The following is a 24,205-nucleotide window of genomic DNA, read 5'->3' as shown; positions in this document are numbered from 1 at the left end:
ATTTTGCTTTATCCTAAGGAGGATCAAACCACGTTGTACATGAAAATAAAAAATTTAGTGACAAAAACTGAAATGGAAGATATTTGAAGCACCCGAGTAATGTATTTTAAAGTATGTTGCCCATATAGCCGTACCAATTTTTATACACTGGGACAATTAATAATCACATTTATGATGCCCTATGATGTTTTTACTGGCTTGACATCTGTTCTAGGGCTTTCTAGACTTATATAAAGTAACTATCCTAGAAATAAGAAAGTCTTAAAAAGTAAATATACTTATATAATGTGTAAAAAGTACTCTCAGATAAAAAACTAACCACTTCAAAAACATTTCAATAAGAACTACAAACAAAGCCAATTGGCTACTTTATTGAAGTTTGAAAAGGGGGAAAAAGAGGAAAATAACAGGTTCAAAATACGAAACTGCTTCCTGAGTATTACATTTATTCATGTGTATTATTCTGCTGTAAGGTTTGCTTTGACACTAAATCACAAAAGAGGCCGTATTCTACAAAAGAAATCCTACAACTGCAGTACATTACGTCTGTGACAACAAAATAATAAATGATAGACATTGACAATGAAAACAGCTTTTCCTAGAGCATCTGATAGCTTAAGTGTGAATAACGCCCCTGATATTGCCTGCCTGCCAGTGTGATACAAGTATTCCATTTTAGGGATACTGAAGTTGATAAAACTGATCCTTTTTTTTTTTTTTTAAAGTAACATCATATAATAGGAAGACTGAAAAATTATTGATGTCAATGAACTAATATTCAAAAGATGATGCATCTCACATATGATTATTCCAGAACAAGGATGTGCTAATTGATATTAGAAATTATCTTTTGTACTTGGACATGATAAATGTTTTCAAAAAGTGATCCATATCAGAATGTTATCTGTTTGTTTAGTGGACACTCTGATAATAGATTAGCTTTTCACTGACTCTTTTTTGAGCGCTTTAGGTTTAAAAACCTGTTTAGCTTTATGGTTACATTTATCAGTATATTTGTTTTACAGTTTCACAAAGTTTGGTTTGGTGAAAGAACATAGGAAAGATTAAGATAGTAATATATGTGAAGGGGGACCCAAACTGCCCCTGGAATTTATTAATAAAAAATTATGTGTTAACTCTTACATGTTTAAACTTCAGTTGCCTTCCAAGTACTCTTTATTTGATCCAGTACACATATCAGACATTTTTCCCACTGCTCAAAACAGTTTTTGAACTCACCAATTTTGACTCCTTTTAGTGCTTCTGCTGTTTTCTGTTTCATCTCTTCCAATCAGCACACTGTTTCCTTTTGAGGACTTCTTTCATCTGGGGAAACAAAAGAAGTCAATAGGGGAAAGATCAGGTGAACGGGGAGGGGGCAAAGGGGTCGCACTGTTTTGGGTCAAAAACTGATGAATGCTCAGTGCCATGTGGCCAGAAGCTCTCATAAATCATGCGTCACAAAATGGGCAAATGGGTTGAAAGAATTGTAAAAAAAAAAAAAAAATTAACAGAGGCTGAACACAGCCTCTCACAATAATGCCAGCTGGTACACTGATACAGATGGGTTCCTAGAACACTCACCTAGTGGGGGAAGCCAGTACTACAAGGGGCCTGCTCTCCAGAAGATAATTCTGGTTTTTTTTGGGGGGGTCCCCCCTCATATAACTTGAAAAGACACAACCAAAATATCTTGTAACTTCACTTGCCATCAAAATAAAAATAATATTATGGGCAGTATCAGAGAGAGCTTATTGACTACAAACTATTTGCAGAGGAAATTACTAAAAATGATCTCATGATTAACATGATAGAGAAAACAAACATTGCAACAAGAAATTAACTTCATATTTGAGCATTTTTTTTCCTATTAGGCCCATGAAAGTAATTTTTGTTGTCAAATAAGTCTTTAAAAGCATGTATTACCAAGCTTAATTCATCTAAATCAGTGAAAATAAGTTTTGGACTTAGTTTGGACTCGTCGTCGGCAGCCGTCCGTCTCAAGAGACGATGGTGTAGCTTCTTCAGAGTCTATCTGCACCGCCGAGAATGGCTGTGCAGTCCGACTCGGGAGTGACATGGTATCTGTCTCCTCCCGTGTTGAATCGACATCTTGCGATGACGCTGAAGCTACAGAGCCTGGGCAGGGTAATATGGAGGGTCTGCTGTTGCCCATGCAGCAGACCCCCCCTCTCTTCGCAGCGGAATGGTCCAAGGGAAAGACAGAGTCGATACAGCTTGGGTTCAGGTGCGCCGCAGGAGTTGCTGGTGTTGACTACAACGTCAAACCGCCTTAGGGACTCCGGCTCCAGATTTTCTGTCGGGGTTTACTCCCTTAGCCTTTCCCCTGAAGAGGTATGCCGCAAGGCAGCGGAGGTTTTTTGGAGTCAGAGTTTTCCTTCTCTGATGTGCCCTGACTGGAAGATCGAACCAGCGACACTTAGCTCGCAGGCCGACGCTCAATCCACTGAGCTAAACCAGCCAGGGCGATGTAAAGAAATCCTCTAGCCATTAATAAGTAATAGCAACTGTTTATGTAACTATCAATTATTAAAAACATGCTAGGTGAGTGAATATAGAATGAGAAAAATAAACAATAGTTTTGAACATAAACCAAAATAAAAAATAACAAGGTCAAATATTCTGAATGTTAGATATTTATTTACGATCAAACTTTCCTTTCATGGGCAATTCTGTGTAGTAGTCTTAAGAATGTGTACTAATCAGCGGATACTTATTTAACGTAGGTTTTAAAAAATCTCTTAGGCACACACAGGTTAAGACCAGACAGTACATAACTAACATTAAGTCAGGATGAAAACTCATATTAACAATAAGAAGAATTTTCAATGAGTTAATTAATGTCATCTATACAAAAACTTATTCCAAAACAAGGATTTCAGTGTTTGAAATTTTGGCAGGCCTTTAAAAGGTTGGAAAATCCTAAAGGACCATGTCAGTAATAGCAGACAAGGATATTTTTCTATAGCAGCTGTAGGACAGGCTTTGCTATCTGGAGGAATAAAATGGAAACTCCAGTGCCTTTTGGGTCCATGATGAAAGCTCTCATCAAACTCAGTACTCAGAAAGTGAAATTATATATACAAAACTCTAGTTTATGTGAAATATATTTTGTCCACTTTCCTAGGCAGAAAAAAACATGTACCCTGATAAAAGATAAAGTATGCGAAGATAAGCTGTGTGACAGGAGGCCTTGTGAGCTACTGCCAGGTAAATGAGCCAGGTAGGTGATATATATATTAAGTCATAGTGTCAAAGTTATAAATGATAAATTCTCACTTTGTGGGGCTGACTGCAACAGAAACCTAAGAGCTGAGTTTTGTTTAACTATGTTCAATCAATGGAATAAAAACATCTGAAAACAGGAAATTATTTAGTTTTAATAGAAGATTAATTATATATAGAAAGTATTCTAGAAGATATGCACGCCTGTATGCATATTTGTTTTCTTGTAGAAGTAGTTTGTCCTATAAATCACTATTTTTTTGTTCTTCCTCTAATTATCCCCTTAACAATTGCATTCATTGTTTTAGTAGAAAACTCTACTATATTTGATATAAAATTTATATAAAATAGAATTAGGTGGAGAATATTTAATTGATATGTGAAAAATCTCTAAAGTATACATTATTGTTCAGTGGTATTCAGACATTGAGAATATGGTTTTTGTCCTTTAAAAAAAGTGTATTGATTAGGTATGGTCTGTGTGTATATACTTTTTAGAGTTTAGTTTTCTTATAATATGTTAATATATAACTTGGTTCAAGTTATGAAAAAGTTTCAGATAAAAAACACCCAAAACCTCTAAACTTTTATTACTATAATTACACGTGGTGTATTATTACTGAACTTTGAAATGAAATACTCTTTTTGTACTCTTATTTCTAACAAAACTGTGATTACTGCATTTGTATTTTCATTATATAAAAATTCCATAGATATCTATGGAATTAAAAACTTGCTCATCTGTTGTCAATGGACAAGAAAGAAATCAATGCAACTACAAGTATTTGGAAGATTAGGGAAGATTTGTCTAGTGTGATAGGGCATTGACATACTTTCTATTGGTCAATTTTCCCCCATGGTTTAGAATGTGGGATAAAAAACTTCCGTGTGAAACAAAAGGACATTGTACTCAATTCTCTCGACACCGCTCCTCCCTCTGCCTCTCCCTTCTCTTCCCACACACGTAAAGTGTGTCAGCGACCCAAGGTCATAATCTAATGAACTCTTAAGCTCATTTTAGTTTAACTTGATGTAGTGGTACGCAGGAGCCAGCTTTTATCCACTTAAAAGAGCCAATTGTTAATATTCAGAAATTTCGAGAGCTACATGATATTATGTTGGCAGTTTGAAAATTGAACATATTGGGAATATTTATAATATAAAAAATCAGCAAACACTACCAGTCTCAGCCCTGCTTCCCATCCTTATTGGCTTGTTCAGCATTTATGAGTATTACCCTGGTTGCCAGGGTAACTGGCTGCAAATAAAATTTTGTGTGTTGTATCTTCAAGAGCCTTTCTGTGTATCCAGCCATGTCTCCCTGGCAGACAGAAACCCTACTGCTTTTCATAGCTTGATGTAATCTGGGTTCCTTTCTGGCTCTGGTGCTGTATGCTGGGGAGCCCAGCTTGGTGTTTGACCCTACACTTTTTAGGGAGAATCTCCCAGCCAGTGAAATATCCCTCCAGAACTTCAGTTCTCACCCATGGGAGCCCAGCTAGCCCTCTTCTGCCTCCTCCACATTCCCTACCAGTCTCATGGCAGAGTGGTTTCTTCTGTCTGTCCTTGGTTATAAGGCTTCTCTTTAGCAAGTGTTCACTTGGTTGTTCTGGATGATTTCTCCACAATTTAGTTGTAATCCCAGATTGGTCCTGGGAGGAGGTTAGTGTAACTTCCACTTACTCCTCTGTCATCTTGGATCCGAGGATGGTTTCTTACAGATTTATTTTAAAATTCTCAAATTTGTTATTTAAAATATTTTACAATAAGCCAAAACTAAATTTTTGGCTCTTTTAATTATTATTTTTTATTAGCCTTCCCTCTGGTCTGTGTTTCTAGTCCTACTGTTGTTATATAAACACAGCCTGTGCTTCCAAATTCCACAATATTTTTTACACTACCTCAAATTTCTCATAAAAGTTTTTCTCATCATCTAGACTGAGAGTCACCTCTCTTTTCTCAGGATATTTGTAGTGTATATTGGACATAATATTTATATCACTACTTATTACAGATTTTGTTAATTTCTTATAATTTAAAGCATTGGGATCAATAACCATTTCTAACATACATCTTGTTATGACTTTTATCTAGTGCTCACTGAGTGATTATGCAGCTAACAGACACAAGAAAATTAAATTACCAAAAAAAAAACTGTTGAATTAAATAGAAATATACTAAATAAATATTTTGAAAAAGCCATTTTGTACTCAATTATATAGATTACTTACTTGAGGATAGGATGCACATCAGAGCTGTATACCACGCAAATCCAAGGATGCCAATCAGAGTTATATATAATAAAATGTTCTCTCTGATATTGTAAGTGCTCTGATAATTATATTTAATTCAAAGATCCACAGTAAACGTTGCCAAAAAAAAAAAAAAATCACATGCTCTATCAAAAAATAAATACTTAAGAATAGTAAAAACAACACCTCTGCAAATACAAATATGTTTTTTGTGTAATAATTTCTAATCATTGTGTGCTCTAGTTTTGAAGTAATGTGTTTTGTCAGTGAAGGAATGTTAGTGGAAAACTCGAAACTAAAGTGAGAGTACCAAATCTAATTTTAGACTTAGAATTTCATTTGCCTATCAGTTCATGTACAGATGAGTTGATATGCTGTAAGAAAGATCAATGGTGCATTTGGAAACTGCATTTCAACTGAAAAAAAAAATAAAGGTCATAATCTGGAAAGCAAGATTTATAGTAACAAAAATTAAGTACTAAGGTTAATTTTTAGTTTTCCCATTGGCTTAGTGAAAAAGAATCTTTAAATGGTAATAGGAATATTGTTTTTTTTTTTTTGTAGGAATCTTAAATCTGATTTCATATGCTTCCATGAACAAGTAAAACATGAAATTTAATGCTTCAGAGTTGATGCAAATTATAGTTGCTGCACATTCTTTTTCTTACTAAATCCTAAAAATAAAGGAATGAAATTATTTTCCTAAAAATAATTTGCTAAAATACTATTACCACATGGCTTTTAGCAAGTCAATCAGTTTTGTTTGAAGGCTATTCCTTTTATTTGGTGATATTTTTAAGCAAATGTGATTATTACTTCTTATGTTTTCTCATAACATTGTAGACAGTTCATAAGTAGCAATGTTATAGAATAGGCAAAAATTGAGATCAATAATTATTTTAATTCTTCTCTATTTATGAATATCTTAAGAATCTACTAATAGAATATGACTCGGAGTTTGTTTCCTTTATAGAAACATTTATGAAAATTAAAATAGCAAAGATGAGATATTTTACAATGATTAATATTACTTGATCCTTTAGTTCTGATTGATTATTCTAGTTAATGATACGTACCTTGTAAGACTAGTTCTTTAATTTTTTGTAGAGTACTATGCATTAGTATGTGTCTAAACTTGTTCTATTTGTTCCCTCAAATTTTGAGTACTACATATTTTTATTGAGGTAAAATTTACATAACTTAAAATTAACCATTTTAAAGTGAACAATTCAGTGACATTTAGTACATTCCCAATATTGTGGAACCCCCATTTCTGTCTAGTGCTAACATTTTTACATCATTCTAAAAGAAAATCCCATGCTCATTAAATAGTACCCCACACCTCCCCGGAACCTCTGACAATTAATGATTTTGAGTTTATTTATTGTGAATATTACATGTAAATGGAAACATATGCTATATGATCTTTTGTGTCTGGCTTCATTCACTTAGTGCAATTTTTAGGTTAATCCATGTTATTGTATACATTAGCATTTCATTCCTTTATATGGCTGAACAATGTTATACTGTATGTATGTACTGTTTTCTTGATTCATTCATCCATTAACTGACATTTGGGATCTTTCCACTTGGAACTGCTGTGAGCACTATAGCTGTGCACATTGGTGTACAATTATCTGAGTACCTGCTTTCAGTTCTTCTGGGTTGAGTGCTACTTTTGCTAAGCCATGCTATATGACCAATCTCCTGGTTTGCCATGGACTGTGGGTGGGGTTGTCAGAACACGGGCCTTTCAGCACTAAAACTAGAACAGTGCCCGAACAAAACAGGGTAGTCGAACTGAGAGACTTTTTAGCCATTCCTAGGTGGAATTATTTATAATATCCAGAAATAATACTCTAACTTGTACTACTTATAGGCTGCATTTATTCACAGCTTCTCCTTGCACTGTGCCATAAGCTTCTGACATCCATTTAATGTTGGAGACTTCAAAGCATCTAGCCTAGTACTTAATAGTCATTGCTCATTTTGGGGACCATTCCGTTGCAGTAGATTTTGATAAAATTTTTAGAAACTGTTTGTGAAAAAACTTGTTGGTTTTTTCATGTACTTTAGAGTCAAACTGCCTGGGTCCAAATACAAGCTTTGTAAGTTATTGGCCCAGAATAAGTACATGATACAGGCTTCTATTGTTAAAGATTAAACTCCTTGCATTCATGGAAAAGGAACAGCAAGAATAAAGGAATCATATTTTCGTATGTATTTATATATATTTTAAAAATTCATATTTATTTTATATTATTAGAACTACATAAATAAGTGAAATATTCCATTTCAAAGCATTTTTTTCCTCTGGGATCACATGAAGGATATTAAAAGTTATTGCTTTTCATAATTTATGCTTATTTAATTTGTATTTCTTTTTTGAGAATGTCAATGTGAGGTATTTTTCTAATGTAGTAAGAAATGGACTAAAGCTATCAACATAACAAATGATTAAAAACAATCATTAATGGACATTTAGAACCCTAATTAAGTAAAAACAGATAAAAATCAGTAACCTAGATTTGAAAGGCATTTGATCTGTTTAATGGTACTTTGAGATCACCTGTTCTTATCAGGCTTGAAGTCTTGAATGAAGAGTATTCACTCAATACTTAATTCATCTTCCTTATGCAGGTATAAGTCCTCAATAAGTTGACATGCCATGTGGTAAGTTTCAGAGTGATGTCTAAGATAGTATCCTCATTCGGAAGCATATTTCCCCATTACGAAATGACACAAGAATGTATTGGGTTGGACAAAAAGTCCATATGATTTTTTTCCATAAAATAAAAGACACAATTTTCATTTTCACCAATAACCTCATTGATTTGAATATTTTGAGTATGTTGGCTATCTCCCATATGGTATAACATTGATTGTTCTCAATTTTTGTCTTGATTTGATTGTTATAAATTACAACTGGTCTACCCGACTATGGAGCATTGCCCAGCAAGAAATCTCCAGCATGAAACTTCGCAAGCCACTTTTGACACATTCAGTCAGTCACAGCACCTTCTCCATACACTACACAAATCTTTCTTTGCATTTCAGTTGTGTTTTAACTTTCTTGAAATAGGAAAGCATAACATACTGAAAATGTTGCAAATTTTCTTCCATCTTCAATAACAAAATGGCAACAAAAATTCACCAATTATTTTCTTAATGCACACTGATATGACATCTGTCACAATACAGTCTAACAAAATTGTTTTAATTGAAGTTAAAGGCAAATAAGATCTACTAGAGTCATCTTATGGAAAAACTAAATGAACTTTTTAGCCAACCCAATAGAACCAACAAGTGACTTGTAATTTTCAACGTAACACATTCAGAAGGATGATACTCTTAGAAGTGAGACATATTGTTGAAATGTATTCATCTTTATTTTAAAATAAAGTAGTTAAAGTTTGTAAGAATATGATGATAGTCCAAAATTTCTATGTCTATTTTTTCCCATATCAGTAACTGAAGTATCACTGAGGAACTTAAAACACTGCTCTCCCCCAGGGGTTGCTTACCCTCTCATAGATGACCGGCATCCTAAATCAGAACGGTTTCTGCTTCGTGTGTGTGTACAGGCCTTAATGCACTCAGTATAATAAAACCTAAATAACTAGAGGATTTGAAATAAAGGGTATAAATTTGATTTGTATTTGGTATGTTGAGAATAGTTGCTATCCCATTGCTAGTTAAAAGGCACTTGAGACCAGTATGCAGTTTTTTTTTGTTTTTTTGTTTTTTTTTTGTCCTTTATATCTCAGAATAAAAAAAGTAAGTTTTCTGGGCATCAGCCTTTATTTAATTTTTGTCTTGCTGTTACACAACATATTGCTGAACTATTAATCTTCAAAAGTACTGAGAACATGTTTTATTTGTAGATGACTAAAAAAGTTTTAGAAACCACATAAAAAATAAAATAGCTTGACTGAGTTGCACTAATTCATATAAAAAAAAAGTCTTCATCTCAGTTTGCAATTTGATTGCCAGTTTTGAGGACATTACATTTTGAGTTGCTGATATAGAAGTGCTCAGAATCCAGTGTTTTGAAGGGAAGCACAAAGACTTTAAACCACAGCACCATGATGCATGACACTGTAATCAAGAAACAATTCTTGATACACATTTTCAGTGAGAATCTTTTATATCCTATGGTTCCCTCCGGAGGGGATGGAAGATGTTTCTTACAGACAAAATGTCATGGCTAGTGAAGGAAATGTGTTTTACATGATTTGTAATTGCTAATATGATTCAGGTGCCTGCCTGAAATGAATTTGTAAAATAAAACTAGTTTCCTGTAGCACAGAATTCAAATATTCTATCAGATCCACGCACAGCAATGAAAGGTCATGGTAACTTTTAAGATAATAACTAATTTATGAAAAAATATTCCTTACATTGCTACATTCATTTTTGTTTTTGTCTTAACATTAAATATATCATTCTGTAGAAATTTTCATTCTGATGATGTGAGGTTAAAAATGATTTTATATAGCTCATTTTTATCAATTTCTTTTGCTTTAATTTGGCTATAATAATTTGATATTTCAGTACCAGTTCTGAAAATGCTGACCCTAGAGTCTATTCCCATATACTTCTACACAATTAGCTTAAATGAATTGAGATATGTGCCTAATTTATTTTTGATTGTTTAATTATGAGTATGTTTACTCCAAATTAAAATCTTTCTCCTACTAGGATTTAATTTACAGGACAGTGACTTTGTCTGATTTCCTTCTCTATTTTGAAGACAGATTTGTAACATCATAGACCCTTAAAAATATATAGTGATTGATTGAATTAAACTTAATTTGTTGAGTTTAACTATGTTGATACAAATAGCATATCACATAACATTTTTTTCTAGTAACTTTTGCTCTCCCATATTCCTAAAACATGATTTCCTAGAGTATTTCACACTCAAACAGTGCATTCTCTGTTCTCTAAACTCTGTGGCAATAACTTTCTATCACATTTCACAGAAAAAAATAAAAACTACTAAAATGAATCTTGTTACCTTCCCTCTACCAAAATGAATAAATTCTCTACATCTATACAGTTCCTTTTTTCTTTGGGTTTTATTTAAAGTTCTACCGTTTCTATGAAATGCCAGTTCCTCTCTGCCTCCTCTGGATTTTCTTATAAATTGACTTCTCAAAAACCTAAATTCTATTAGAAATTTCCTACCTCTCCCCAATCTTTGTTAGGATCCCCAGTATTATTTTTAAAATATGTTTTTCTAACTTCAATAATAAAAATCAAAATAAAACTATTATAGGCAAATCTCTGTCCAGCTATCACTTGATTTTTTTACTTAACTCTTCAACCACAATCCAGATATCTAATGAGGTTAAAAATAAAACTTAAAAAGAAATTCACATAGCTCATCAAAACTGTATCAGATCTTTACCAACAAATGGCAGTTTATAGTCATATCTAACTTAGCATGAATATTCATGTATTTTACTCCCCCAAAATTAATGGAATTTTTAATATAATATTTGATTTTGGAGTGCTGTTAAAAATTCATTGTGGTATCACTTATGCATGATAGATGTTTCCTTAACTTTCTTAAGTGTGAAATAATCAGAATTGTAGAACACACCTGACTTCACATACAGGACTGTGGATCTATCTGTCCTTTCCTTCTTGGTCGAGCTTCCCAAGATAGTTCCCTTCACACACTATTTCTGTTTTATTGCCTCTAATTCATTATTCAATTCACTCCAGCCTTCTCTATTGAATCTACTCTTGCTGAGGCCCTAGTAATTTCCATGTCGACAAAGCTAAATGCCATTTTCTATTTATTTTCTTCCTTGACTGTCAGCAACTGTTGGCTCAGTTGTCCATTCCCTGCTTTCTAAAATATTCTTTGTGTAAGTCTCCATGAAGCTCTTCCTTGTCTTCCTTCTGTCACTGTGGATTCTTTTCAATCTATAAAACAGGCTTTTCCTCTACCTGCCCTCTGAAGGTTGGTGTTTTTATGATATTTTTCTGTTATTGTTCCACATTCTTGAAATGTGCGTATTCTATCCTCACTCATGGCCTATCTTTCAAATAAAGATTCCCAAATTTATATTTCCAAACTCTACAGCTTTTGTTGCTGTAGGCCTGCACATCTAGGTTAGTAAGTAGTAGTCTCCCCTTGGATGTTTAACAAGTATCTCAAACTTTTCATGTTTCAAATTTAACTCATATTCTTTTCCTTGAACCTTCCCTACACGTAAGAAAACTAAACTAAAACTACTTCTCTCTTCATTCATTAATTTGAAAAATTTTTTGAGTGCTTAGCCCACCCAAGACTCTAGGAATATGTTAGTGGGAGAGATAATCATGGTCTCTGTCTGCATGAAGAAGACCACATTGCTAAATTACAAATTAAAATAAATATGTCCATTTTACAACTTTGTATAAATAGAATGAAATAAAGTAAATGGGCTGCTGACATAGAGCTTATTTCTTGGTTTGTGTACTTTTGATGGGGTGGGCTGAGAAGACTTGTCTGGGGAGACAGTATTAACGCTGAACTCTGAAGGGTGAGACAAAAGTGATGAGAACCACAGGAAGGGTCAAAGATGCACAAGTGAAAAAGCCCTGAATTAAATGACAGGAAGGAGAATACCATAATGAAAACAACCTTTAATGAGATAATAAATGTAAGTAAAAATTTGCGGTTCTACTTAGCAATAGATCGCATGTTTTAAAATTATTTTATGCCATTTGAAAGACATATTTTTAATAGTTTTTTTGTTGTTATTTTGACAATAGCTGAGAGCTGAACTTCTTTCAGAAGTATTTCCTTTGTGGCCTCCCGTTTGTTTTCTTGACTGAATTCCATGATGTGTTATAATAGAATTTTCTGTAAAAGAAGAAGTCTGCCCAACATTTGAAAAGTTATTGAAAGGATTGATTTAGGACTTTTGAGAACAACATTTTTTCCCTACCATCTCCTTGAAAAAATGTTAGATCAATAAGCAAATATTTATTTAAAATTTATTCTTAGGTTGGTGTGAACCCTTTAATTTTTCTCGTAGTCATTAATTCCAATTCTTCCCTTCACATTGAGTTGAAATACAACATGATGGCCCAAGTACCACTCAGGTTTACAGTTTTGGGTATCCAAAATGATGGATAGGATTTGGATGATTGCACCAGATAGAAAAGTGCTGAAAAGTACAAGAAAACTATACTATTTTATACAAACATACTTTTACTTTCAACCTGTAATAATGGCAATAATAATGTTCAATTTTTAATGTTTATCATGTGCCAGCACTATACTAAGATTTTAAAATATGTTACGCAACCTTACCCTGATAACAATCTTAAACACCAGGTACCTTCATTGTCCACATTTAAACAGACTTAGGGATGTTAACTAGCTCACCTGAGATAACATATTAGAAATGACAAAACAGTTTCAAAACCTATCTATCTGACAACAGAGTTCAAGGTCTTCATTGTTGTTCGTCTTCCTTGCATGTTGTTCATCTTCCTTGCATGAGTATAACATGCAAAAAACAATGACCCAAATAAGGGTACTTATAATAAAAAATGGAGTACTTGGTACTTTTAGGAGCAGAAAATTATATTTCTTTCTCAAAAATATGTAGGCTGAATGAGGTTTGAAACACCGTGTGCATGGTACAAGATCTCTGTGGAAGAACTTGTATCAGATCTTGTTTTGACTGATTACATAATAATTACACCTCAACTCACTCATATAACCATGAAAACCAAGATTAGTAACTTAATTAAACATACAAAGAATGGTGTATTTTCTAATTCTGAATCATATTCCCATATGGTTATTAAAAAACATACTTGCATAGAAGTGACTCTAACATACAATATGTGCAACAAAAATATATTGATGTGAATTACAGCTTTTACAGAGCTTACAGTTTAGATTCTAACATCAGATGTCATTTACCTGGTTTATTAGTTTTAGTAAAGATTCATTAATGATTTGCGACTCCAGAATGCACTCACCACTGCAACAGAGCAAAAAGAAGTACAACTAACATCAGCAGAAATGTCAGGGATATTAATGTGGCTTTTTTAAACCTCTGTAGTTGCTGACCTAGTTTTAATTGATAGTCTATGATGCTAAGAAGAGAGGATTTGTGGCCTGGATAGGAGGAAATATTCTCTACAAAACTGTGAAAACAGAATCACTTATATCCAGAGTTCCATTTCTGACTTGCTATGTAGCTAATACAAAAATATAAATAAACGGTAGTGAAAAGCAATTCTACATTGACCTTTCATATAGTGTCCAGCACAGCAATATGTAGTCAGTACCACATGCTCTTTTGAATGATTGCTTTTGCATAAAAATAATTTGCCCCACCTTTGTATATGCCTAGTACCTTCTCATCAAGAATCAGGAATCAGCCTAAAATTTACTTTTTTAGATGGGCCTTTCTCTACCCTTCTATTTAAAGTAGCTAAGTATATTCCTTTTGTTCTCTGAAATGGCACCAGTGTTGACCACATTTTATTTAAGTATTTTTGAAATCAGTGTGCTGTATAGCTCTTCCACTAGAATCTAAATTCCATCACTAGCATATAACAAACATATATTACATACTTGCTAAATAAGTGTTATTGGATAATTATCTACTAACAATGCATCTAGGTTCCATGTGTTCTCAGACCCTTACTGTCTCATGAATGTGAACAGATATTCTAAAGCAAATGTTATATTTTTTAATGGACGTTTTCTGTCTCTTGTTTCTGGATGGCTCTAAAAGATGTTAACACATGTTTCTTACCTAAAAGAGAGAGGGAGAGGGGCAGGAGAGAGAGAGAGACAGAGAGAGACAGAGAGAGACAAAGACAGAGACAGAGACAGATTTGTAAGCATAGTTCACCACTGGATATTTAATTCTGTTTCTCATCAAAAGTTTGATTGATTTATTAATGAGCTCACTCATGTTTTCACTGTATTAGCTATATCTAAGTGAACACATTTAAAATTAATGTTCCAGGAATATATTTTACAGTGTTAATAAATACTAAGACTATCAGAGGAAACTAAAATTCCCAGTGAAATTCACAGAGGAAAAGAAGGTGTTGCACTTGGCTGAAATACTCAATAACCATTGTTAGCTTAGCATAAAACCAGAATTCAATAAACTTAATTAAAAACAAAACCCAGCAAAACAGCTCTACATATTAATGTAAGTTTGCCCATGGGAAATAGGTTTTACTAGTGACAGTTACAGTTATGGTCTTTGATGCACAGATGCATGAATAAAACATTTTACATAGTTTTTTCTTTTTGGAAAAGTGATCTTCCATTATGCCAAGTTTGTCATAAAAAGTAAAGTTTATTGTGCTGTAAAAAGCCATAGAAATTGCAAAAAGAAAAAGGATTCTCAGCAAAGTAGTTTTACCATACTGTTACTCTGATTCTAAGCTTTTTAACTCACATGTAATTTGTCCAAGAATCTTTTAATTATTTGAAAGGGTTTATTTTAAAGTATGTAGTTGAATAGGTATTTTTAGACAGAAAAAATAAATTATAAATGCTCAGAAGAATATACTTCTAAGCCTTGAGTAGAACTCTCAGGATCTTCACATTTTTAAGTATCACTGTGTTTAACTATTGTACTTCACCACTAGGAAAGTAAAGTTACATTATTATACTTAAAATCATATTAGTAGAATTGAAATAATGACATCAATGTATTTTAGGTTTAATCAAAGACACATGTTATGAACTCTACAGATCAAAGCAGAAAATAGAGTTTTACAAATAAAATAATTTTTACAGTACTAAAAAGTAGACTAGCTTTAATGTAGTGTTTACTAGTTATTTTTAGATTAACCAGAATTGTAGCTATTTTATAGGCAATGCGGTCATAATCATTACCTGAGGGACATAAAATTATGCTAAAACAATCTAGATTACTCAGAAAAAACCTCATCCAGTAATATACTTCAATTTTCTCTTCATTTTTATAACATAGTATTGCAGTTGGCAAATATCCAGTTTTCAGCTTTTGATACCTTGCTACACAACAACCATTTTAATTTATTCTCCAAAATATGGGCTTTCAAAACTACCCCTACTGCAGCCCCAGCTGGGTAGCTCATTTGGTTAGAGCATCATCCCTGTATGCCAAGGTTGTAGGTTTGATCCTGATCAGGGCACATACAAGAATCAACCAATAAATGCATAAATAAGTGGAACAACAAATTGATTGTGTGTCTCTCAAAATCAATCAATAGATAAAAAAGTAAAAACTATCATCACTGCAATTGTTTAGATTACTAAAGAATATACTTAAGAATCTCAAAAACACATTTGTGGTTATTTTTTTGTCTGAATAATTTAGACAATTTAGGAGAAATAAACTAAAAGACTGGGAGGAGGCTAATGGATATCTTCAAGGGGGTTATATAGACTGGTGGTCTGCAAGTAACCCTAACTCTCTGGTCAACTTGGGAGTCTTTCTTTTTCTTTGCTGTGTAGGCCCAATCTAAAACAATCTTCCCGGATCCCAGTGTGGCTGTAGGGAAGATTCATATGGATGCTTCAATGCCTCCATAAACTTGTATAGCATTTATTCATTATCCTGTTCCTAAGTACATGTGATTTATATCAGTGGTTATTAACTTGACTTCAGAGAACTCATGAACATTCCCCAGAATTATTTGCAGAATATTCTGAGAAATGCCTAAAAAGAATTTCTAGGTAAGGGTGGACATTTTTATCAGATTCATAAATGGCATCCATGATTCTTCAAAAAGTGTTGAAAGCTACTGTGAACTAAAAATGAATACTTTTAAAAACGGGAAGTGAACACCTCTGTTTGATAATTTAAAAGAACTTCGTATTTCCATGATTACATTCTTAAAGTTTCTTTTTTCATATTTCAAAAATATGGAATCATATATCTGCAATAGACATCAAGAAAAGCTATAGTCAAATATTCCCAAAAGTGAATAATGATTTGTCGTCGGGTACTGGAAATTAAATCTAAGCATTTTTCTTAATCAAATAATCCAGTATTCCTTGTAGTCTCAGAATTCTTCTTTCCAATGATTACTATACTGAATTTTTTATTTACCATGAAAGAATTTCTCTCACATGGTCTGTGGTAAAGAATCACATAATCTCCTAACAAACAAATATTGACTTAGAAAGTAAATTTAGGTATCTTATCGCTCTAGATAGCAGTTTTGTTTTACCTTTAATTATCCATGTTGCCCTCCTTTAGTACTTTTTAAAGTGGAAGATACCCTTATTAGATCCATTTATAGAAACATGCTTTCTAGACATTCACTGTTAACATTAAAGAGGATTAAATTTGTTCTTTAGTTTTTCATTTTAATAAATGATTTTAAGTAATAAATTTAATAAATATTTAAAATATATTTTGACTAGTTCATGCACATTTCATGTCAGTAAGATATATTCATATTTTATATTCTGACACAAGTTACTGAAAAATATATCATGGTATTTTCATCTTAACTTATCTCTTTTCTACTTTTCCTCTGACAGAATCCATTTTTTTTTCAACATAGCAGTTGTGTGTTTTTTTTTTTAATGTGTTTTATTGATTATAATATTACATTTGTCCCAATTTCCCTTCTCTCTGCTCCCCTCCACCTTGTGGCCCCCCTCCCTCCAGTTGTCCCCCCCTTTTAGACCATGTCCATTAGTTGTGCATATAGTTCTTCTCAACCTCTCTCTGTCTATTCCATTCCCTCCTACCATGATCCTTAATTCTTATATCATCTCCCTCCCTCTCCCCGTTCCCCCTCCCTGTTGACCTCCCCCCAATATGCTCCCCATACCTATAGTTCTTTTTCCACTCTCGTTGCCTGTTTAGTTTGCCTTTGTTTCAATTCCCTAGCTTCTGTTGTTTCTTGTGATGCAGTTTTCATTTTAGATTTCATAGTTTTGATCCTCCTTTTTCTAAACCAGTCCCTTTAACATCTGATATAACAGTGGTTTGGATCTAATGAACTCTTTCAGTTTTATTTTGTCCTGGAAACACTTTCTCTGTCCTTCTATTCTGAATGACAATTTTGCTGGATAGAGTATTCGTGGTTGTAGGTTTTGGATTTTCATTACTTTGAATATTTCTTGCCAGTCCCTTCTTGCCTGCAGGGTCTCCCTTGAGAAGTCAGCTGATAGTCTAATTGGGACCCCTTTGTACATAATTCTTTTCTTCTCTCTTGCTGCTTTTAAGATTCTCTCTTTATCTTTAATTTTTGACATTTTGATTATAATGTGTCTTGGAGTGGTTCTCCCTGGGTCCAGTTTTTTTGGAATTCTCTGTGCTTCCTGGACCTGTAAGTCTATTTCCTTCCCCAAGTTTGGGAAGTTCTCCTTTATTATATTTTCACTCAATATTTCAAGTTCTAGTTCGTCTTCTTCGTTCTCTGGCAAGCCAATGATTCTTATGTTGGGCCTTTTATTGCTGTCACAGAGGTTTCTGATCCTCTCATCATTGCTTCCCGTTTTTTCTCTCTGCACTGGTTGACTGTTCCTTCTCTATGTTCTGGTTTGTTGAAATGAACTCTGGATTTTTTTCCCTCACAATCTGTCTCGTATGTGGTTTTGTTCCTTTCGTTATGAGTGTTTTTCGCTTCTTTCTCATCTTTTTCCAGATCTTTTGTGAATTCTGTAAGCCACCTGATAACAATGGCCCAGAACTGAGCCTCTGACAGGTTTCTTATCTGTTCATCTGTCAGATTCCTCATCTGTTGCCTGGTGAGCTGCGCCACCGGGATTTCTATAGTTGTCTGCCTCATTTTGACAGATGCGTTTTGTTTTCTTGGGCCGGCTGTAGGGGGCAGTGCCTGTGTACTCGTAATGACCCAGCGACCGGCACCGTTTGGCAGCCTTTCTTGCTGTGCTGTGGTGCTTTGTCGTCACAATCCAGCGACCGGTGCCTGTCCGCGACCTATTTCGCAGCCCTGTGGCGCTTTCTTTGGGGGCGGGGGTCCAAGATGGATTCACACAGTTCTTCCGCTAGGAGACCAGGATCCGTCCTCCCGCCCCCCTGGGCCTCACTGTTCAAGGCGATGTGGTGGCTGCTTTCCCCAGCATTGGGGTCACGAGCTGCCGGGGTTCGACTGCAGCCGGGATTGTTCTCCCTGCCGCTGTCCCTGGTGCGACCGCAAACAGCTCCGCCCCCTTTCTCTCATCCTACCTGCCCAAAGGGTGCCACTGGTTTATAAGTTCATACATTGGGCTTCCGTGTAGTTTTATTTTCTGGAATTTCTAGTTATCTTTTGATTTGAAGTAGTTGTAATCCTCTTTAGTTGTAGAGGGAGACCGAGCGTGTCCGTCTAAGCCTCCATCTTGGCCGGAAGTCCAGAATCCATTTTTGCCTTGTTTCCTACATCTCTTTGTTTAGCCAACTATGATCATTTGCCCGTTTCTGCAATTCAACTCAGTTTTGCCTTCTAGAGCTCCTGGATTCATCATTTGTCTAAGCTGCTTCTTTTGCTAATTGTAACATACCTAAATTTTATCAAAATTTATTCTTTTTTTATTGTATTTTCTCCATTTCCACGTAGTTCCCTTACACCCCCTCTGCCCCACAATTGCCACATCATTGTCCATGTCCACGAGTCCCTTTTCCTTTTTGCTCAATCCCTCCACCCCCTAACAAATATATTTTTGTAATAATTGTTCATCTAAGCACTGAGTATTCTATCAATTTTTAGCCATTATATTGTCTCAGACTATTTATTCCCCAAGTCATTAAATTAATAATGACCTGATTGCTGAAAGGCATTTAAAGTATATTTCATCAGGTTGATCATGTTTACCAGTTAAACACAATTGAATTAAATTATCAGACAAGGTAAGTGGAGTCTTATTTAGGAATGTTTCACCTAAAAGTAAATAGAGTCTGAGATCTAGATTTGATGGTAATAATCTATATTTATATTTAATTTTAAGAGGAAAAATACACTATTTATTATATTTCCTATCAAACAGGGCTAAACTTCAAGTAAATGAATGTAAATGATGCTTTTAATATACAGTAGCATTTTTATTAAAAATAAATTGAATGTTATTAACAGGTTGTTTAAACAAAATTTTTTCCTGGTAGTCAGTCTCATAAACATTAACATAGAATCTATATTTCTAGAATCTATATTTCACTTTATCACACATAGAATAATTGATTTTCAAAATTCTTTGTTCCCTAATATTTTTCCTTTTATAGCCCAGCCACAGTGTTACAAGTACTGAACATAGCCAGTTCATCTTTCTTGTAGACTTTTCATTAAAATGCATAACTTACTTTGAAAGGATTGATTATAATGGTCATTGCAAACTTGGCTAAGAACATATGCTGATGAGGATGTAACTTAGCAAAGTCACCAAATTAATAACTTTACAAGATGATTGTAATGAGCAGCATTAATGTGTAGGAGTTTAATTAAATTACAAAAGGCACTTTTGTATTTGATAATATTTAATGAAAAAATACTTAACCTAAATATTTTTTATTTAGTTTAAAATGAAATGTAAAGAAATATGTAAACAGAAAAAATAGGCTCATCAAATGGAATCTTTATTAAAAGAAATCAAAGGTAATCATAAGAGCCATAAAATTTCCTTTTATATAAGGTTTGTTTTCCATTATCACCAGCTTCACTGATCACTATACAGGTGAGGTTATTGCTTTTTCAGTTTTATTAATAAACCTATTAGCACATAAATAGCCTTCTGGCCTTTACTAAACAAATGGAAAATGAAATAGTTTCATTATCCCCAGGGTTCATGCACTCCTGGTTATAGAACTATCCCTGAAGGAATGGCTCTATTTACAAGAAAATGTTTCTTTTGAAGACTTCCCATATTGTATTCTATTTTTTGTATTCTTCAGATTTTATAACCAAAAATGGAATATCATTTGAAGCCATAGTCTATTTTATTTAAAAAATATTTTCAAAATATTAGAGGTAGTGCCATAAAAGGATAAACCATGAGTCCTGTCAAATTGCAAAACGTCAATAAAAAAATATGAGAATGGGTGATTTGGTGTCAAACTAGGTTATTTTATTTTACTGCTGTGATATTTCATAAGAATTGAATGTTTTAATTTTCAAATGACCTTCAAAGTAAGAAAATAGTAAAGTACCATCTATATACCAAACCTAATAACAAGTGCTGCGAAGTGAAAGATGAATAATACATTTCCCATTTATTCAGATAAGCCTACCTCTTCCCCAACCAAGAAGGTACTTGTCACCTATTATAAAGACCCAAAATAAGTTCTTATACTTTACATACAGAAAAGTAATTTCTTGGTTGCCACAAATTAGATTATTACCTTCATTGTTGCTGTGTCAAATTGCTTTGGTTGCAATACTAGTCCAAAAGAAAAGATGATTTTAAAAGCAGCAATTCTTATATGCCTGCTTTGTGTTCCATAATCTCATTAATAACATATTCATTTACCTTACTGAATTCCAGAGGACTCAAAGAAGTGGCCTAGTGAGAAAGCAAAGACATTGAAAAAGCAGGGGTTTAAAGAATTAGCTTGATAGTTGATATGCTCTTTCTAAGAAACATAGACTAATGATTGGATCACAAAATGTGATGGAATAAGACAAGGTTATTATTGTAATTGAGCAGTTCTATACTTCGTGCTTTGGTTTAGATAGTTTAAATGCCGTACATATTTACTCAAGAATCTGTGTATTCAGAATAATTTATTTCACTATGTAAGTGATTTAAACCATTTAAAATTCTGAAAAGTTATTTAAGATCATTATATTCTAAGTGGAAAGCTCAAAGCTGAGTTTCTTAGAGCATAAGTTACTTAAGAGTCGCATATAATTTGTAAATAAAAAGATATAGAGTAAAAGTAACACGTGTTTAATGTGGCTTATCTAAACATACTGATAAGACTTTAGTCAAGATGATGGGGTAGGCAGACATGGCTCACCTCTTCACACAAACACATAAAACTTCCAACTAAAATATAGAATAATCACCACTTAAAACCATCAGAAATTGAGTTCAATGGACATCTGACAACTACAGAATTAAAGAAACCACATCCATCACACTGGTAGGAGGGATGTAGACATGGAACACGCTGGTCCCTCATCCACATATGGTGGATAAAAATTCAGGAGGAGCATCTCAGGAGCAAGGAGTCCCAGCCCCACACCAGACCCCCCCAGCCCAGGGTTTTAGTGCCAGGAAGATAAGTCCCCATAACTTCTGGCTGCAAGAAACCATCAGGGATTGAGTCAGTGGAAGAAACTGCTGGAGCCTCAAGCAGTTCCTCTAGAAGAACCCACACATGGACTAACCTACTCAGACTCACTCCCTCTGAGCTCCAGCACTGGGATAACAGCTTGAAAGGCACCAGTGGCATACTGGGAGAAACTGAAGTGTCTGACATCAAGGCGAGCAGAGGCCATTGTTCTTTTTCTAAACCCTCCCCCTACAGAGCCACAGAGCCAGCAAGCTAATGCCATATCTGAGACTCCATCAACTTGGCTAACACTGTTTGACCTGCCTTGGAGATCCCCAGATATTCCGCCCCACCCAATTTCGAGGCCCATACAAGCTGCTTTTTCATATGAATGGCTGATCTTAGTTTATGATTCACAACTTCCTAAATCCTATCAAACAAGCAAAAACTGGCCTCAGTTAGCCCCAGGCCCTGCACTAGCAGCAGCCAATCCTATATTCATAGCTTGGCTTTGCCGCGGAATCTCTAAACCCAGCATGAGTAGTGCCACCTCAGATTGTTTTACAGCTCAGACAGGGTGCCCTGGACAAAACACAGGTGGGGGCTGACCTTGGCTTGCACCATCTGGGAAACTCCAGGGCCAGCACACCCAGTAGACAGCTGAAGACCATGTTGGAACACCAGTACCCTGTCCTTGCACAGCTAATCCTCCATGGAGGATGGAGATTGGTGGTAAATGGTAACAGCCAATCCTTGCTCCTGACTCACATGAATAAGTCCCTCCCCTTGATCTGCCAACAGCAACCAAGGCTCAACTACAAGAGGACAGTGTACTCATCCCACACAAAGGGCACACATTGAGAACTCAGCTTGGGTAATAGGGGAGGCTGTGTGACTGGACCCTATACTACCAAGGCATGGAGTCAAAGCAACTCTACCTAAATACAAAGAAAAAGAAACACAGGGAGGCTGCCATGGTTCAAATGAAAGAATAGATCAATACTCCTGAAAAAGGGCTAAATGAAGTGGAGAAAAGCAATCTATCAGATGCAGAGTTCAAAAACACTGATTATAAGGATGTTCAGGGAACTTAGAGAGGACCTCAACACCATAAAAAAGATCTAGTCAATAACCGAGGATTGACTAAGTGAAATAAAGAAAAATTCACAGGGAAACAACAGTAGGTAGAGTGGAGGAACTTGATAAATCAATGACTTGGAACATAAGGAAGCAAAACAAACAAACAACCAAAAAAAACCAAAACCAAAACCAAAACCAAAAACAAAAAAACAAGCTATCAGAACAAGAAGAAAGAAGAATCTAAAAAAATGAGGATAATATAAGCAGCCTCTGGGAAACTTCAAGTGTTCCACTATTCGCTTCATAGGGATGCCAGAAGGAGAAGAAGAAGAGCAAAAAATTGGAAATCTATTTGAAAAAATAATGAAAGAAAACTTCCATAATTTGGTGAAGGAAATAGACATGTCACTGAGGCACAGAGAGTCCCAAACAATATAGATGCAAAGAGGCCTACTCCAAAGGTTAAGGATAAAGAGAGACTCTTAAAAGCAGCAATAGAAAAGAAGTTTGTTACCCTACAGGGGAGTTCCCATAAGACTATCAGCTGATTTCTCAAAAGAAACTTTTCAGGCTAGAAGGGGTTGGCAAGAAATATTCAAAGTCATTAAAAGCAGGGACCTATAGCCAAGACTGTTCTACCCAGCAAAGCTCTCATTTAGAATTGAAGGGCAGATATAGTTTCCTAGACAAGAAAAAACTAAAGGAGTTCATCATCACCAAACCATTATTATATGAAATGTTAAAGGGACTTATTTAAGAAAAAGAAGATCAAAACTATGGACAATAAAATGACAGAAAGTACATACCTATCAACAATTAAATCTAAAAAACTAATTAAACAAGAACAGAGATAGAATCATGGATACAGAGAGTATTTTGATGGTTGCCTGATGGGAGGTGGGTTGGGGGAATAGGTGAAGAGATAAGGGGATTAAGTACAAATAGATAGTTACAGAATAGCCATGGGGATGTAAAGTACAGTATAGGAAATAGACTAGCCAAAGAACTTACACACATGACCTGTGGACATGAACAATGGTGCGGGGATTGCCTGAGGGAGTGGGGGGTGCTGGATGGAGGGGGGCAAAGGGAGAGAATCAGGACAACTGTAACAGTATAATTAATAAAATATTAAAATTAAATAAAATCCAATGAAAATATTGAAAAAGCATTCAGAGAGATTTTGCTGAACATATGTTTGAGGTTTCTATTCAGCATTATAAATAACATAAATTACAATTCTCTCAATGAAATTTCTACAAAATTGTAGGGAAGATACCAGTTTTTCCTAAGAAAAACTTAAGTGATGTCCTTCCCATGGTGAAGTATTAATTCTTAAAAAATTATCAAATAACATTGATTAGCATTATATTATAGTTAATAAAAATTTGGATTATAAAAATGAACATACTTGCCCAAGGAGTTTCA

The sequence above is a fragment of the Furipterus horrens genome, unplaced genomic scaffold (genome assembly GCF_987537825.1).
Source record: "Furipterus horrens unplaced genomic scaffold, mFurHor1.1.pri manual_scaffold_10, whole genome shotgun sequence".
In the NCBI taxonomy this organism is placed as follows: Eukaryota; Metazoa; Chordata; class Mammalia; order Chiroptera; family Furipteridae; genus Furipterus; species Furipterus horrens.
This window is presented reverse-complemented; position numbering follows the sequence as displayed.